Here is a 17,140-nt window from a genome sequence, read left to right on the forward strand (position 1 = left end):
GAGAGTTTGTATGAAAAGAGGACTGGCAGGTGTAGTGACATAAAATTTAAAAGAAGAGAGGGAGCCAACAGCACCCGGTGTTCCCAGGCGGTCACCCATCCAAGTACTAACCGGGCCCGATGTTGCTTAACTTCGGTGATCGGACGAGAACCGGTGTATTCAACATGGTATGGCCGTTGGCGTCCTTATACAGTAGCCGCACGGCAGAAGAAGGCTTCGCCTCTCCTCCCAACACACGCAATCTCCGTTTTCGGTGGCACATTTGACGCAAAGCACGTCCTTCCACCTCGAAGGCGACGCGCTGTGCGGCGCGCCGCCACGTGGGTCAGACGCACAACACAGCTGCTCGTTGCACCGCCTGTCATTCGTTTGTTCGACAAAGTATCCATCTCTTGTAGCGACGAAAGGTAAATTTTTGTTTACAAATTTGCCGTTGTGCACTGCTACAAAACAATATGCCCTGACGTATTTCACAACATTTCTGTCACTTCACACTGTTTTGTTATTTCCAGAGACTCTTTGGAAGTCTTCCTTGGCGCACTCTTTTCAAATTGAGCTCCTTAATATCGTATCTTACGATAGTTTAAAATCAGTATTGAAGCATCTATGTCACATGAGAAAGGTAGCATGAAAAAAGGGCTGGCAGGGGTAGTGACAAGAAAGCAAGAAATGAAGACAGAGGGAAGCGGTCTCACCTGCCTGACACGCGTCGCGCTTCCAGATATTTGCGTAATTCGCACGGTGCATTCTCGGCTGTCCCCTTCCGTCCCGACTTGTCCCGACTTTGCTCGACTGCCGCTCGCTGCCGCTCGGGTCGTGGTCCATATGACAGCACAAGTACGAGAAGCATCTGCGAGATGGGCGCGGGCCGAACCGACGTGTCCGAGGCGCCGTGTGCGGCCGTTCGGAGCTACCAGAGCCGCTCTGTGCTGCGCCGTGCCGTGGAAAGGTGCGAAAACATGCACACAAGACACAGGCTGTTCGGCAAAGTATCCATCTCTTGTAGCGACGAAAGGTAAATTTTTGTTTACAAATTTGCCGTTGTGCACTGCTACAAAATTGGAATTTAGCGCTCCTACAAAACAGTAGGCTCTGACGCATTTTAAGAGCACATCCGTCGATTCGCAGTGTTTCGTTATTTTCAACGAGTTCCTAGCACTCTTCCTCCGCGCATTCTTGTTCAAACTGAGTTCATTGCTGTAATTTCACATCTTACGTTTAATACAGTGGTTTAAAATGCTTGTGGAAGCATCTTTGTCGCACCTGAGAGTTTGTATGAAAAGAGGACTGGCAGGTGTAGTGACATAAAATTTAAAAGAAGAGAGGGAGCCAACAGCACCCGGTGTTCCCAGGCGATCACCCATCCAAGTACTAACCGGGCCCGATGTTGCTTAACTTCGGTGATCGGACGAGAACCGGTGTATTCAACATGGTATGGCCGTTGGCGTCCTTATACAGTAGCCGCACGGCAGAAGAAGGCTTCGCCTCTCCTCCCAACACACGCAATCTCCGTTTTCGGTGGCACATTTGACGCAAAGCACGTCCTTCCACCTCGAAGGCGACGCGCTGTGCGGCGCGCCGCCACGTGGGTCAGACGCACAACACAGCTGCTCGTTGCACCGCCTGTCATTCGTTTGTTCGACAAAGTATCCATCTCTTGTAGCGACGAAAGGTAAATTTTTGTTTACAAATTTGCCATTGTGCACTGCTACAAAACAATATGCCCTGACGTATTTCACAACATTTCTGTCACTTCACACTGTTTTGTTATTTCCAGAGACTCTTTGGAAGTCTTCCTTGGCGCACTCTTTTCAAATTGAGCTCCTTAATATCGTATCTTACGATAGTTTAAAATCAGTATGGAAGCATCTATGTCACATGAGAAAGGTAGCATGAAAAAAGGGCTGGCAGGGGTAGTGACAAGAAAGCAAGAAATGAAGACAGAGGGAAGCGGTCTCACCTGCCTGACACGCGTCGCGCTTCCAGATATTTGCGTAATTCGCACGGTGCATTCTCGGCTGTCCCCTTCCGTCCCGACTTGTCCCGACTTTGCTCGACTGCCGCTCGCTGCCGCTCGGGTCGTGGTCCATATGACAGCACAAGTACGAGAAGCATCTGCGAGATGGGCGCGGGCCGAACCGACGTGTCCGAGGCGCCGTGTGCGGCCGTTCGGAGCTACCAGAGCCGCTCTGTGCTGCGCCGTGCCGTGGAAAGGTGCGAAAACATGCACACAAGACACAGGCTGTTCGGCAAAGTATCCATCTCTTGTAGCGACGAAAGGTAAATTTTTGTTTACAAATTTGCCGTTGTGCACTGCTACAAAATTGGAATTTAGCGCTCCTACAAAACAGTAGGCTCTGACGCATTTTAAGAGCACATCCGTCGATTCGCAGTGTTTCGTTATTTTCAACGAGTTCCTAGCACTCTTCCTCCGCGCATTCTTGTTCAAACTGAGTTCATTGCTGTAATTTCACATCTTACGTTTAATACAGTGGTTTAAAATGCTTGTGGAAGCATCTTTGTCGCACCTGAGAGTTTGTATGAAAAGAGGACTGGCAGGTGTAGTGACATAAAATTTAAAAGAAGAGAGGGAGCCAACAGCACCCGGTGTTCCCAGGCGGTCACCCATCCAAGTACTAACCGGGCCCGATGTTGCTTAACTTCGGTGATCGGACGAGAACCGGTGTATTCAACATGGTATGGCCGTTGGCGTCCTTATACAGTAGCCGCACGGCAGAAGAAGGCTTCGCCTCTCCTCCCAACACACGCAATCTCCGTTTTCGGTGGCACATTTGACGCAAAGCACGTCCTTCCACCTCGAAGGCGACGCGCTGTGCGGCGCGCCGCCACGTGGGTCAGACGCACAACACAGCTGCTCGTTGCACCGCCTGTCATTCGTTTGTTCGACAAAGTATCCATCTCTTGTAGCGACGAAAGGTAAATTTTTGTTTACAAATTTGCCATTGTGCACTGCTACAAAACAATATGCCCTGACGTATTTCACAACATTTCTGTCACTTCACACTGTTTTGTTATTTCCAGAGACTCTTTGGAAGTCTTCCTTGGCGCACTCTTTTCAAATTGAGCTCCTTAATATCGTATCTTACGATAGTTTAAAATCAGTATGGAAGCATCTATGTCACATGAGAAAGGTAGCATGAAAAAAGGGCTGGCAGGGGTAGTGACAAGAAAGCAAGAAATGAAGACAGAGGGAAGCGGTCTCACCTGCCTGACACGCGTCGCGCTTCCAGATATTTGCGTAATTCGCACGGTGCATTCTCGGCTGTCCCCTTCCGTCCCGACTTGTCCCGACTTTGCTCGACTGCCGCTCGCTGCCGCTCGGGTCGTGGTCCATATGACAGCACAAGTACGAGAAGCATCTGCGAGATGGGCGCGGGCCGAACCGACGTGTCCGAGGCGCCGTGTGCGGCCGTTCGGAGCTACCAGAGCCGCTCTGTGCTGCGCCGTGCCGTGGAAAGGTGCGAAAACATGCACACAAGACACAGGCTGTTCGGCAAAGTATCCATCTCTTGTAGCGACGAAAGGTAAATTTTTGTTTACAAATTTGCCGTTGTGCACTGCTACAAAATTGGAATTTAGCGCTCCTACAAAACAGTAGGCTCTGACGCATTTTAAGAGCACATCCGTCGATTCGCAGTGTTTCGTTATTTTCAACGAGTTCCTAGCACTCTTCCTCCGCGCATTCTTGTTCAAACTGAGTTCATTGCTGTAATTTCACATCTTACGTTTAATACAGTGGTTTAAAATGCTTGTGGAAGCATCTTTGTCGCACCTGAGAGTTTGTATGAAAAGAGGACTGGCAGGTGTAGTGACATAAAATTTAAAAGAAGAGAGGGAGCCAACAGCACCCGGTGTTCCCAGGCGGTCACCCATCCAAGTACTAACCGGGCCCGATGTTGCTTAACTTCGGTGATCGGACGAGAACCGGTGTATTCAACATGGTATGGCCGTTGGCGTCCTTATACAGTAGCCGCACGGCAGAAGAAGGCTTCGCCTCTCCTCCCAACACACGCAATCTCCGTTTTCGGTGGCACATTTGACGCAAAGCACGTCCTTCCACCTCGAAGGCGACGCGCTGTGCGGCGCGCCGCCACGTGGGTCAGACGCACAACACAGCTGCTCGTTGCACCGCCTGTCATTCGTTTGTTCGACAAAGTATCCATCTCTTGTAGCGACGAAAGGTAAATTTTTGTTTACAAATTTGCCATTGTGCACTGCTACAAAACAATATGCCCTGACGTATTTCACAACATTTCTGTCACTTCACACTGTTTTGTTATTTCCAGAGACTCTTTGGAAGTCTTCCTTGGCGCACTCTTTTCAAATTGAGCTCCTTAATATCGTATCTTACGATAGTTTAAAATCAGTATGGAAGCATCTATGTCACATGAGAAAGGTAGCATGAAAAAAGGGCTGGCAGGGGTAGTGACAAGAAAGCAAGAAATGAAGACAGAGGGAAGCGGTCTCACCTGCCTGACACGCGTCGCGCTTCCAGATATTTGCGTAATTCGCACGGTGCATTCTCGGCTGTCCCCTTCCGTCCCGACTTGTCCCGACTTTGCTCGACTGCCGCTCGCTGCCGCTCGGGTCGTGGTCCATATGACAGCACAAGTACGAGAAGCATCTGCGAGATGGGCGCGGGCCGAACCGACGTGTCCGAGGCGCCGTGTGCGGCCGTTCGGAGCTACCAGAGCCGCTCTGTGCTGCGCCGTGCCGTGGAAAGGTGCGAAAACATGCACACAAGACACAGGCTGTTCGGCAAAGTATCCATCTCTTGTAGCGACGAAAGGTAAATTTTTGTTTACAAATTTGCCGTTGTGCACTGCTACAAAATTGGAATTTAGCGCTCCTACAAAACAGTAGGCTCTGACGCATTTTAAGAGCACATCCGTCGATTCGCAGTGTTTCGTTATTTTCAACGAGTTCCTAGCACTCTTCCTCCGCGCATTCTTGTTCAAACTGAGTTCATTGCTGTAATTTCACATCTTACGTTTAATACAGTGGTTTAAAATGCTTGTGGAAGCATCTTTGTCGCACCTGAGAGTTTGTATGAAAAGAGGACTGGCAGGTGTAGTGACATAAAATTTAAAAGAAGAGAGGGAGCCAACAGCACCCGGTGTTCCCAGGCGGTCACCCATCCAAGTACTAACCGGGCCCGATGTTGCTTAACTTCGGTGATCGGACGAGAACCGGTGTATTCAACATGGTATGGCCGTTGGCGTCCTTATACAGTAGCCGCACGGCAGAAGAAGGCTTCGCCTCTCCTCCCAACACACGCAATCTCCGTTTTCGGTGGCACATTTGACGCAAAGCACGTCCTTCCACCTCGAAGGCGACGCGCTGTGCGGCGCGCCGCCACGTGGGTCAGACGCACAACACAGCTGCTCGTTGCACCGCCTGTCATTCGTTTGTTCGACAAAGTATCCATCTCTTGTAGCGACGAAAGGTAAATTTTTGTTTACAAATTTGCCGTTGTGCACTGCTACAAAACAATATGCCCTGACGTATTTCACAACATTTCTGTCACTTCACACTGTTTTGTTATTTCCAGAGACTCTTTGGAAGTCTTCCTTGGCGCACTCTTTTCAAATTGAGCTCCTTAATATCGTATCTTACGATAGTTTAAAATCAGTATTGAAGCATCTATGTCACATGAGAAAGGTAGCATGAAAAAAGGGCTGGCAGGGGTAGTGACAAGAAAGCAAGAAATGAAGACAGAGGGAAGCGGTCTCACCTGCCTGACACGCGTCGCGCTTCCAGATATTTGCGTAATTCGCACGGTGCATTCTCGGCTGTCCCCTTCCGTCCCGACTTGTCCCGACTTTGCTCGACTGCCGCTCGCTGCCGCTCGGGTCGTGGTCCATATGACAGCACAAGTACGAGAAGCATCTGCGAGATGGGCGCGGGCCGAACCGACGTGTCCGAGGCGCCGTGTGCGGCCGTTCGGAGCTACCAGAGCCGCTCTGTGCTGCGCCGTGCCGTGGAAAGGTGCGAAAACATGCACACAAGACACAGGCTGTTCGGCAAAGTATCCATCTCTTGTAGCGACGAAAGGTAAATTTTTGTTTACAAATTTGCCGTTGTGCACTGCTACAAAATTGGAATTTAGCGCTCCTACAAAACAGTAGGCTCTGACGCATTTTAAGAGCACATCCGTCGATTCGCAGTGTTTCGTTATTTTCAACGAGTTCCTAGCACTCTTCCTCCGCGCATTCTTGTTCAAACTGAGTTCATTGCTGTAATTTCACATCTTACGTTTAATACAGTGGTTTAAAATGCTTGTGGAAGCATCTTTGTCGCACCTGAGAGTTTGTATGAAAAGAGGACTGGCAGGTGTAGTGACATAAAATTTAAAAGAAGAGAGGGAGCCAACAGCACCTTTTTTTTTTTTCTTTTTTATTTCTTACAGTAGTTTAAAATGCTTGTGGAAGCATCTTTGTCGCACCTGAGAGTTTTTCATGAAAAGAGGGCTGGCAGGTGTAGTGACATAAAATTTAAAAGAAGAGAGGGAGCCAACAGCACCTTTTTTTTTTTTCTTTATTATAGAGAGAGGAAACGGAAAGATAAGGCGGATTCACACCGTAACAATCGATGATGACGACTGTCCAAAGGGAACACAAAACATTTGTACGCAACCAGGACGACGCATCCACCGGAAAAGGAAAGTCATTGTCGGTCGGGCATCGAGCGTGGCTGGCAGGCGGCGGCAATGAGGGCAGGGGTCAATTAGTCTGAGGCCTGGCCACAGTGTCGCCCCCACACCCGTCATCACTCATATCGACCGTAAAACAAAACAATATTTCATGTATGAAAAAAAGAGAAATCGCAACAGCCTAGGTATAGTAAAAACAACATGAAACAAAACGCTATTTTAAAGCGCCGGTAATCCCGGTGTGAAATCCCACACCGACGAAAGGTTCCAAAAGTGCCGAGCGCAGACACGTGACGAGAAGTGGGAGCGCTCGACAGTAAAAGAAATGAAAAAAGAAAAAAGAAAAAAAAAATAACGCAAACAGTCACCACTAGAAACTAGAACTGAAACATCAGTAAAGAATCTCGTCACGCCACATACGGGGAAAAAAAAGAAAAAAGAAAAAAGAAACTAATAATACCGACACTCATGCCAAACAAGAAGTTTGGCAATAACGTCCAGAAAAAACTGAAAAGACTTCTGATGTCGTTCGATAGTCAAGTTTCGGCAATTTTCGTTCCAGAAAACATAGAGAAAGTCGCATTTATTCATATTGTGTCGAACAAGGGCAATTTGAAAATACGAGACAATAACATCCATGTTACGCAGGTACCGACATACGCGCAAAAGCATGCGCCAGTGCGACCTGCAAAAAATTTGCAAAATTTTGCCGATAATGTGGCGATGTCTGAATCTGAGAATGTTGGGTCCATAAATAGGTAAGGAAGTCCAAATCGGTACACAACTTTAAAGAGAAAATAGCAAAAACTGTATGGCCAAAGATCCACACCGTGGCATTTCGCTTGGTGGTGGGGTAGACGACACACTGCGGAATTAATACATCATCCACAGTAACGGTTCGAGCGTCCACCCGCTGAATCAGACGAATCATATCCCTGGCGACGTCCCAAACACGGCGGAAGCGGTCACACGCAAAGCGGTGTTCAAGAGTATCGTCGACAGTACACACGTCACACACTCCAGATGGGATAAGGTTGATGGAATGAAGTTTGGAGTTGGTAGGGATGGTGCGATGCACCACCTTGTACCATGCAGCGTGTACGGAAGCCGGGAGGACTTTGTTGGCGAGGTTTTGCCACACTGCCACCCAGTTGCAGCGTGGCAATCGATACTCCCACTTGCAACGAATAGGAGGTCCGCGTATAGCATCGCAGACAGCGCTAACCGTGTGGGCGGAGATGTCACGAAGTGTCAGGTAACTATTATCGAAATAGTAGCGGCGCACGTAAGAAAGATAAAACGGGATGTGCGACACAGAAACAGGTGCCACTTCAGAATGAGGACGATAACGATTAAAAACAACCGCGGTGGGACTGCAAGGTGCCTTCTGCATAACAGCGGTAATTCTCTTCCAAAGGAGAGCCGCACATTTGGCTGAAAAATCGACAAGTCCCAAACCGCCGTCGGACAGGCCCAAGGTACAGACAGCATGTGACACCTTAAAAATCTCCCCCCTCCATAAAAACCAGTAAATCGCCTGTGTGATGGCGCGCCCCAATTGCTTGGGTACCGGGAGAACCTGCGCAAGGTACCACGCCCTTGCCAAGAAGTTATTATTTATTAACTGCACCTTTTCCCGAAGGGCCAAATTTCGGACCGCATGGATCTTGACAACAGCACGAATCCGATGCAGCGTAGGCCGCCAATTTAATGCTTCCATCTGCTGTGGATTCGAGGATAAAAGGACTCCAAGAACTTTATGCTGCTGCTGTACACAGAACCAGTCCCTACGAAGGGTACGTGCGCGGGCGGTGAGCGGTAAAAGAACAGTTTTCTGTGTATTGACAATCGCCCCCGTAGCTTGTTCAAAGTTGTGCAGAACGACTTGCAACCTGTCAACATCGTCTAAATGCTCAATAAATACGCCAAGGTCATCAGCGTATGCTTTACAAACCAATCTGGTAGTCCCCATCTGAATGCCGCGACATTCCTGACCGATATAGCGGAGGAGGGGATCCAGCGCAATGGCAAAAAGCGCCATGGAAAGCGGACACCCTTGCCGCACGGAGCGACCTACACGAAAAGCAGGAGTAAGACGACCATTAACACAAATGCGTGACGTAGCATTTTGCAACAGATGCGTCACTAATTTGGTAAATTTATAACCAAACCCCATGCGCACCAAAACCTGACGCAAATAAAAATGACTAATACGGTCAAAGGCATTCTTAAAATCAACTAATAAAATCGCCGCAGTCCGAAGCCGAGCACTTTTTACATAACCAATGCAGTCCCTGTAAGCAAGGATAGCGTCAAAGATATTCCGATCGCGCACCGCACACGTTTGCTGAGGACTAAGTACCGCCGGCAAAATGTTTTTAAGTCGCTGAGCGACGCAGCGCGTGACGATCTTGTAGTCAACATTTAATAAAGTAATCGGACGGACAGCGTCGATATTTGGCACAGCATTGGATTTGGGAACGAGCGTCACAACCCCCTCCACAAAGGCAGCTGGTACAGTCACACCATTTCGAATATCATTTACCAAATCTACTAAAATCTCACTAAAAAGATGAAAAAATTTCAAATAAAATTCCGCAGGAATCCCATCTGGACCTGGAGACTTCCCGTTGGGACTCCGCCGAACGGCATCGAGAACTTCATCAGACGTAAAGGCGGCAGTTAAATGATTCCTGTCCGGGCGAGTTAAAACGTGGGGTACAGTCTGCAAAAAATCTCGCAACGCGTCGGAATCCACATCAACAGCACGGAAAAGTGAAGCGAAATGTTCAAAAATATCTGTTTCAATTTCCGACTGTACAGAAGTTCGATCGCCGTTTCGCAGCCGCCAAACATTAATCTTCAAACGTTCACGGCGTTTGCGTTCTCTGTGTAAATGGTAAATGGACAGAGGTTCCCCAGTAACAAGTCCCGCAGGCTGACTTCGGACGGTCACCCCATCACTAACGGCACGCATGTCAAGTAAAAGCTTTGCTTGAAATTGCTTCATAGTAGGCAACAACTCGGGCTGTGACGTCACCCGCAACGCTAAGTCCCGTAAACAAGCCTGGCGGAAGCGAGCCGTTGCCCGACGCCAGCGTGCCGCCTCACGGCTGTAATCAATTAAAAATTTCCTAATCGCCGGTTTAACTATCGCAACCCACCACTCAATGGTGCTACTATGACCGCCTCGAGTCCGTAACAACCGTTGCCATATACGGTTAAAACAAGTCACAAAATGGTCGTCATTGAGTAAACTGCAATTGAACTTCCACAAATTGGTACGGCGAGGAACACACAAACGAGGCAATAAAAGACGACAGGAGTAACTGGAGTGGTCAGAAAATACGACAGGAGTCACGTCAGCACTACAAATACGGGCAGACAGCTGCCTAGACACATAAATCCGATCGAGGCGGCTACGCCCGGTACCGTAAAAATAGGTGAAGTAGGTGAAATCCGGGTGTAAAACACGCCACGTGTCGAGCAGCTGAAAACTAGTGACTAAAGTACCCAGCTCGTGACATTTGTTTGGACGCGGCTCTTGATCGCTGTCGTCTAAAACACAATTAAAATCACCCCCAACGATTAAAGTATCGACATTCCTGGATAGAAGCTGACACAAATCTCTACCATAAAAGTCAGCCCTGGCCGGTTTAACATTTCCTGACGGAGCGTACACATTTACAAACACAATTCCAAAAATGGTACAAGCAACAGCGCGACCGTTCGGTAAAATGTCAACGTTAGATATTGGTAAGCCAGAACGCACTAAAATTGCAGTGCCCGTATCGTTATCAGGGGCAATATTATCAATCACAGTAAAATCAGTAAAATCATGCAAAAACAAAAGCGCTTCACAAGTCACCTCCTGTAAAAAAGCGACGTGACAGTTATTATCATACAAGAAATTTTTTAAAATCATAGCCTTCTGCGGATTTCGCAACTTATTAAGATTAACTGTTAAGATGTTCCACTGGCTACAGTCGTTAACCATATACACGTAATAACACAGTTAAAAAACAAGAAAATAAAAGAAAAACATGAAATTTGCTTAAAACAAGATAAAACATACAAACTTGCTAGGAGGGGGAGGACATACAATGAGTCACACTAATGGTTACCACCGGCCTCCACGTCCGCCGACCAATCCTGTGACTGACTAGGAAGGGGGGGCGGGAGCGGTGGAGTCCCAGAAACTGTGACTGCACTTTCTGTGACGGAATGCTCCACGGCGGGCATCTCGACATCCGAAGATAAAGGCGGCACCAAATCGTGGGTGGAAGGGGGGGCACGACGAAGGTGCGAATCTTCGGCCTTTCTTTTGGTTGGAAAGGGGGAAGGTGTCACAGACAAAGGCGGATCCACCGCCATGCCGGAATCGGCATCAGAAGTCGGTTGGCTCAGGAAGGTTTTCAAATGTTGCACCGCGATGTCACGTTTCTGCGTTGCAGCAACAACATCACCCCCCGGCTGAGTGCGGGAAGAGGTCTGCTTTTTCGCGTGGCGCCTGCTGCCTCCCCCCTGAGACGGGCGGTGGCCGAGGTCTACGCCGTCGCGCGTGGCCGGTTGTCGGGAGGTCGGTTGCCCGACCGACCGAACCTGAGGGGGGGCAGGAGAACGCGCCACCGGAGACGGACTCCGATTTTTGTCCGAAAAACCACGCGTATTAAACGAAGCAGAGCTACTGGCACTACGTAAACGTGGGGTGCCAGAAGCTCGAGCGACATTCCGGTCCCTACGCGGTTTCGGTGCAGTAAAAGCTTCACGTTCTACAACAGCACTGGCAGCAGAAAGACTGTCGGGGACGGTAGTAGGAGCAACCGCCGATATGTCGGGTTCCGTAACCGGGACAGTATGCGGAACAATTTCTGCCGACATCGGCACGGATTGCGGTGAGACTTCGTCCACTACCGGTTTTTCAAAAACAGATTCAGTTGTCGCAGCCGCGAGCAAAGAAGGCTCAACAGGAGGTTCAGAAACAGAAACAGAGTCACTATCAGGAACAGACGTGTCCATAACGTCAGCGGCGGCCGATACAGGGGGGGCGGCCGCGAGTTGCACACGTGCGGGGGGGGCGGAACCTAAACTCGTTGCAGCAACAGAAGCAAAGCTAGGCCCACTTAAAACGTCCTCACGTGGCAACTGAACAGGCTGCCTGCGTTTAGGACAGTTTTGTCGGTAATGACCAACAGCACCGCAAAACGAACACGTCTGAGGTTGACCACTATAGGTTATAAAAGCACGATGACCGTTAACTAACAAGAAGGACGGAATATGTTGTCGTACTATCATCTTTACACTCCTCACGCCGTTTTCGACCTGAAAAACATAGGCGGAAGACCACTTCTCTTTAAAAACAGATAGCACGGTCCCGTACGGCCGCAAATGACGAGATATTGTGTCATTCCGGATTTCAAAAGGCAAGTTGAACACACGAACATTTCGAAGGCCAAACCCACCATGAGAAATAGTCACGTTACTAATGCGACCGTCTAGATGTCGAAATTTACGGATACCATCATTAACATTTACCACGGTATCACACAATTCGGGAGTTTTCAACTTCAAAAACACGGAATTGATAAAAGTATCAAATTGAACTCCGAGAACGTCATCGGTCGACAAACACAATTCCTCAAGTATCCAACGGTGAATTTCGAAAGCTGACGGTTTTCCGACGGAACTATCGAATTCGCATTGCACATTATTTTGTCGTTCTTCACTATTATCATACAACATTGCCATAACTTACGGACTTGATGAAATGTAGCCGCGAGGCAGGAGACAGACGACACGCGAGGCGCCGCCGGCCAAGTCGCACAAGGAAGTACTGCTCGCTCGGCACCGAGGTGTTGCCAGGCGGGCAGACAGCCAAGTACTAACCGGGCCCGATGTTGCTTAACTTCGGTGATCGGACGAGAACCGGTGTATTCAACATGGTATGGCCGTTGGCGTCCTTATACAGTAGCCGCACGGCAGAAGAAGGCTTCGCCTCTCCTCTCAACACACGCAATCTCCGTTTTCGGTGGCACATTTGACGCAAAGCACGTCCTTCCACCTCGAAGGCGACGCGCTGTGCGGCGCGCCGCCACGTGGGTCAGACGCACAACACAGCTGCTCGTTGCACCGCCTGTCATTCGTTTGTTCGACAAAGTATCCATCTCTTGTAGCGACGAAAGGTAAATTTTTGTTTACAAATTTGCCGTTGTGCACTGCTACAAAACAATATGCCCTGACGTATTTCACAACATTTCTGTCACTTCACACTGTTTTGTTATTTCCAGAGACTCTTTGGAAGTCTTCCTTGGCGCACTCTTTTCAAATTGAGCTCCTTAATATCGTATCTTACGATAGTTTAAAATCAGTATGGAAGCATCTATGTCACATGAGAAAGGTAGCATGAAAAAAGGGCTGGCAGGGGTAGTGACAAGAAAGCAAGAAATGAAGACAGAGGGAAGCGGTCTCACCTGCCTGACACGCGTCGCGCTTCCAGATATTTGCGTAATTCGCACGGTGCATTCTCGGCTGTCCCCTTCCGTCCCGACTTGTCCCGACTTTGCTCGACTGCCGCTCGCTGCCGCTCGGGTCGTGGTCCATATGACAGCACAAGTACGAGAAGCATCTGCGAGATGGGCGCGGGCCGAACCGACGTGTCCGAGGCGCCGTGTGCGGCCGTTCGGAGCTACCAGAGCCGCTCTGTGCTGCGCCGTGCCGTGGAAAGGTGCGAAAACATGCACACAAGACACAGGCTGTTCGGCAAAGTATCCATCTCTTGTAGCGACGAAAGGTAAATTTTTGTTTACAAATTTGCCGTTGTGCACTGCTACAAAATTGGAATTTAGCGCTCCTACAAAACAGTAGGCTCTGACGCATTTTAAGAGCACATCCGTCGATTCGCAGTGTTTCGTTATTTTCAACGAGTTCCTAGCACTCTTCCTCCGCGCATTCTTGTTCAAACTGAGTTCATTGCTGTAATTTCACATCTTACGTTTAATACAGTGGTTTAAAATGCTTGTGGAAGCATCTTTGTCGCACCTGAGAGTTTGTATGAAAAGAGGACTGGCAGGTGTAGTGACATAAAATTTAAAAGAAGAGAGGGAGCCAACAGCACCCGGTGTTCCCAGGCGGTCACCCATCCAAGTACTAACCGGGCCCGATGTTGCTTAACTTCGGTGATCGGACGAGAACCGGTGTATTCAACATGGTATGGCCGTTGGCGTCCTTATACAGTAGCCGCACGGCAGAAGAAGGCTTCGCCTCTCCTCCCAACACACGCAATCTCCGTTTTCGGTGGCACATTTGACGCAAAGCACGTCCTTCCACCTCGAAGGCGACGCGCTGTGCGGCGCGCCGCCACGTGGGTCAGACGCACAACACAGCTGCTCGTTGCAACGCCTGTCATTCGTTTGTTCGACAAAGTATCCATCTCTTGTAGCGACGAAAGGTAAATTTTTGTTTACAAATTTGCCGTTGTGCACTGCTACAAAACAATATGCCCTGACGTATTTCACAACATTTCTGTCACTTCACACTGTTTTGTTATTTCCAGAGACTCTTTGGAAGTCTTCCTTGGCGCACTCTTTTCAAATTGAGCTCCTTAATATCGTATCTTACGATAGTTTAAAATCAGTATGGAAGCATCTATGTCACATGAGAAAGGTAGCATGAAAAAAGGGCTGGCAGGGGTAGTGACAAGAAAGCAAGAAATGAAGACAGAGGGAAGCGGTCTCACCTGCCTGACACGCGTCGCGCTTCCAGATATTTGCGTAATTCGCACGGTGCATTCTCGGCTGTCCCCTTCCGTCCCGACTTGTCCCGACTTTGCTCGACTGCCGCTCGCTGCCGCTCGGGTCGTGGTCCATATGACAGCACAAGTACGAGAAGCATCTGCGAGATGGGCGCGGGCCGAACCGACGTGTCCGAGGCGCCGTGTGCGGCCGTTCGGAGCTACCAGAGCCGCTCTGTGCTGCGCCGTGCCGTGGAAAGGTGCGAAAACATGCACACAAGACACAGGCTGTTCGGCAAAGTATCCATCTCTTGTAGCGACGAAAGGTAAATTTTTGTTTACAAATTTGCCGTTGTGCACTGCTACAAAATTGGAATTTAGCGCTCCTACAAAACAGTAGGCTCTGACGCATTTTAAGAGCACATCCGTCGATTCGCAGTGTTTCGTTATTTTCAACGAGTTCCTAGCACTCTTCCTCCGCGCATTCTTGTTCAAACTGAGTTCATTGCTGTAATTTCACATCTTACGTTTAATACAGTGGTTTAAAATGCTTGTGGAAGCATCTTTGTCGCACCTGAGAGTTTGTATGAAAAGAGGACTGGCAGGTGTAGTGACATAAAATTTAAAAGAAGAGAGGGAGCCAACAGCACCCGGTGTTCCCAGGCGGTCACCCATCCAAGTACTAACCGGGCCCGATGTTGCTTAACTTCGGTGATCGGACGAGAACCGGTGTATTCAACATGGTATGGCCGTTGGCGTCCTTATACAGTAGCCGCACGGCAGAAGAAGGCTTCGCCTCTCCTCCCAACACACGCAATCTCCGTTTTCGGTGGCACATTTGACGCAAAGCACGTCCTTCCACCTCGAAGGCGACGCGCTGTGCGGCGCGCCGCCACGTGGGTCAGACGCACAACACAGCTGCTCGTTGCAACGCCTGTCATTCGTTTGTTCGACAAAGTATCCATCTCTTGTAGCGACGAAAGGTAAATTTTTGTTTACAAATTTGCCGTTGTGCACTGCTACAAAACAATATGCCCTGACGTATTTCACAACATTTCTGTCACTTCACACTGTTTTGTTATTTCCAGAGACTCTTTGGAAGTCTTCCTTGGCGCACTCTTTTCAAATTGAGCTCCTTAATATCGTATCTTACGATAGTTTAAAATCAGTATGGAAGCATCTATGTCACATGAGAAAGGTAGCATGAAAAAAGGGCTGGCAGGGGTAGTGACAAGAAAGCAAGAAATGAAGACAGAGGGAAGCGGTCTCACCTGCCTGACACGCGTCGCGCTTCCAGATATTTGCGTAATTCGCACGGTGCATTCTCGGCTGTCCCCTTCCGTCCCGACTTGTCCCGACTTTGCTCGACTGCCGCTCGCTGCCGCTCGGGTCGTGGTCCATATGACAGCACAAGTACGAGAAGCATCTGCGAGATGGGCGCGGGCCGAACCGACGTGTCCGAGGCGCCGTGTGCGGCCGTTCGGAGCTACCAGAGCCGCTCTGTGCTGCGCCGTGCCGTGGAAAGGTGCGAAAACATGCACACAAGACACAGGCTGTTCGGCAAAGTATCCATCTCTTGTAGCGACGAAAGGTAAATTTTTGTTTACAAATTTGCCGTTGTGCACTGCTACAAAATTGGAATTTAGCGCTCCTACAAAACAGTAGGCTCTGACGCATTTTAAGAGCACATCCGTCGATTCGCAGTGTTTCGTTATTTTCAACGAGTTCCTAGCACTCTTCCTCCGCGCATTCTTGTTCAAACTGAGTTCATTGCTGTAATTTCACATCTTACGTTTAATACAGTGGTTTAAAATGCTTGTGGAAGCATCTTTGTCGCACCTGAGAGTTTGTATGAAAAGAGGACTGGCAGGTGTAGTGACATAAAATTTAAAAGAAGAGAGGGAGCCAACAGCACCCGGTGTTCCCAGGCGGTCACCCATCCAAGTACTAACCGGGCCCGATGTTGCTTAACTTCGGTGATCGGACGAGAACCGGTGTATTCAACATGGTATGGCCGTTGGCGTCCTTATACAGTAGCCGCACGGCAGAAGAAGGCTTCGCCTCTCCTCCCAACACACGCAATCTCCGTTTTCGGTGGCACATTTGACGCAAAGCACGTCCTTCCACCTCGAAGGCGACGCGCTGTGCGGCGCGCCGCCACGTGGGTCAGACGCACAACACAGCTGCTCGTTGCAACGCCTGTCATTCGTTTGTTCGACAAAGTATCCATCTCTTGTAGCGACGAAAGGTAAATTTTTGTTTACAAATTTGCCGTTGTGCACTGCTACAAAACAATATGCCCTGACGTATTTCACAACATTTCTGTCACTTCACACTGTTTTGTTATTTCCAGAGACTCTTTGGAAGTCTTCCTTGGCGCACTCTTTTCAAATTGAGCTCCTTAATATCGTATCTTACGATAGTTTAAAATCAGTATGGAAGCATCTATGTCACATGAGAAAGGTAGCATGAAAAAAGGGCTGGCAGGGGTAGTGACAAGAAAGCAAGAAATGAAGACAGAGGGAAGCGGTCTCACCTGCCTGACACGCGTCGCGCTTCCAGATATTTGCGTAATTCGCACGGTGCATTCTCGGCTGTCCCCTTCCGTCCCGACTTGTCCCGACTTTGCTCGACTGCCGCTCGCTGCCGCTCGGGTCGTGGTCCATATGACAGCACAAGTACGAGAAGCATCTGCGAGATGGGCGCGGGCCGAACCGACGTGTCCGAGGCGCCGTGTG

At 49.2% G+C, this 17,140-nt stretch overlaps 8 non-coding genes and 1 pseudogene across 8 annotated transcripts; all 9 read right to left on the reverse strand.

Moving 5' to 3' along the window:
* Positions 1-62: 62 nt before the first annotated feature.
* On the reverse strand, positions 63-181 carry LOC126274685 (5S ribosomal RNA). The gene has a single exon (XR_007550247.1). It is a non-coding gene; the product is annotated as a 5S ribosomal RNA (ribosomal RNA).
* Positions 182-1,327: 1,146 nt separating this feature from the next.
* On the reverse strand, positions 1,328-1,446 carry LOC126274037 (5S ribosomal RNA). Its single transcript, XR_007549867.1, has one exon. It is a non-coding gene; the product is annotated as a 5S ribosomal RNA (ribosomal RNA).
* Positions 1,447-2,592: 1,146 nt separating this feature from the next.
* On the reverse strand, positions 2,593-2,711 carry LOC126274686 (5S ribosomal RNA). Its single transcript, XR_007550248.1, has one exon. It is a non-coding gene; the product is annotated as a 5S ribosomal RNA (ribosomal RNA).
* Positions 2,712-3,857: 1,146 nt separating this feature from the next.
* Positions 3,858-3,976, reverse strand: LOC126274688 (5S ribosomal RNA). The gene has a single exon (XR_007550249.1). It is a non-coding gene; the product is annotated as a 5S ribosomal RNA (ribosomal RNA).
* Positions 3,977-5,122: 1,146 nt separating this feature from the next.
* Positions 5,123-5,241, reverse strand: LOC126274689 (5S ribosomal RNA). Its single transcript, XR_007550250.1, has one exon. It is a non-coding gene; the product is annotated as a 5S ribosomal RNA (ribosomal RNA).
* Positions 5,242-12,511: 7,270 nt separating this feature from the next.
* Positions 12,512-12,629, reverse strand: LOC126274531 (5S ribosomal RNA; annotated as a pseudogene).
* Positions 12,630-13,775: 1,146 nt separating this feature from the next.
* On the reverse strand, positions 13,776-13,894 carry LOC126274690 (5S ribosomal RNA). The gene has a single exon (XR_007550251.1). It is a non-coding gene; the product is annotated as a 5S ribosomal RNA (ribosomal RNA).
* A 1,146-nt stretch (positions 13,895-15,040) lies between these two features.
* Positions 15,041-15,159, reverse strand: LOC126274692 (5S ribosomal RNA). Its single transcript, XR_007550253.1, has one exon. It is a non-coding gene; the product is annotated as a 5S ribosomal RNA (ribosomal RNA).
* Positions 15,160-16,305: 1,146 nt separating this feature from the next.
* On the reverse strand, positions 16,306-16,424 carry LOC126274693 (5S ribosomal RNA). The gene has a single exon (XR_007550254.1). It is a non-coding gene; the product is annotated as a 5S ribosomal RNA (ribosomal RNA).
* Between the last annotated feature and the right edge of the window lie 716 nt (positions 16,425-17,140).

Source organism: Schistocerca gregaria, chromosome 5 (genome assembly GCF_023897955.1).
Source record: "Schistocerca gregaria isolate iqSchGreg1 chromosome 5, iqSchGreg1.2, whole genome shotgun sequence".
NCBI lineage: Eukaryota > Metazoa > Arthropoda > Insecta > Orthoptera > Acrididae > Schistocerca > Schistocerca gregaria.